General features: G+C 51.8%; 1 protein-coding gene across 2 annotated transcripts in view; it reads left to right on the top strand.

Moving 5' to 3' along the window:
- The first annotated feature begins 306 nt into the window (after nucleotides 1–306).
- Nucleotides 307–770, top strand: part of LOC127000636 (uncharacterized) — an 81528-nt gene continuing 81064 nt past the window's right edge. Inside the window, exon 1 of one of the 2 annotated variants that reach the window (XM_050864575.1) lies at nucleotides 307–358. The gene's annotated coding sequence lies outside the window, so the exon portion shown is untranslated. The remainder of the gene's footprint in view (nucleotides 359–770) is intronic. The other variant, XM_050864576.1, reaches the window with a different exon arrangement.

Below are 770 nucleotides of genomic sequence, written 5' to 3'. Positions count from 1 at the left end.
CCTTTTTGAGCCCAGATGTACGATAATTACCACCATTTAGAGCCAAATGTACGATAATTACCGCCTTTTAGAGCCATGTGTGGGATAGTTACCACCTTTTTGAGCCCAGATGTACGATAATTACCACCATTTAGAGCCAAGTCACCACCTTCTATTATGTAAGTCTTCAGTGTACGTTGTTTAGTGTGTGTACGGAGTTTTCCCGGGCACACGCCAACGTCTACACACGCACGGCGCCGCGGGGGTTGCCAGACGCCACCGCGCCCCGTCCACGCGACGCGGCGCCCCCCTCGCCCCAGTGTCCTGTAGGAAGTGGTGAAGTGTGCTACGCCGCCGCCACGGTCCAGGAGAGCACAGAGTATAAAGTCTCTCTCTCTCTCTCTCTCTCTTAAAGTTGCGTGTGTGTGTGCGTGTGAAAGCAGGAAGAAGGAATGTAGAAGACGTCTGTGCGTGTGTGTGTGTGTGTGTGTGTGTGTGTGTGTGTGTGTGTGTGTGTTGTGTGTGTGTGTGTGTGTGTGTGTGTGTGTGTGTGTGTGTCTCTGTGTGTGTGTGTGTGTGTGTGTGTGTGTGTGTGTGTGTGTGTGTGTGTGTTAACCCCTAAATTCTCTCTCTCTCTCTCTTCTTCCCTCCCTCCTTCCCTCCTTTCCTTCCTTCCATCTTCCCTCCCTCCTTTCCTTCTACCTTTTCCTTCCTTCCTTCCTTCCTTCCTCCCTTCCTTCTACCTTTTTCTTCCTTCCTTCCTTCCTTCCTCCCTCCTCCCCCCTTCCTTC

The sequence above is a fragment of the Eriocheir sinensis genome, chromosome 19, assembly GCF_024679095.1.
Source record: "Eriocheir sinensis breed Jianghai 21 chromosome 19, ASM2467909v1, whole genome shotgun sequence".
Lineage (NCBI taxonomy): Eukaryota > Metazoa > Arthropoda > Malacostraca > Decapoda > Varunidae > Eriocheir > Eriocheir sinensis.
Note: the sequence above shows the minus strand (reverse complement) of the source record. Positions and strands in the feature narration are given on the sequence as shown.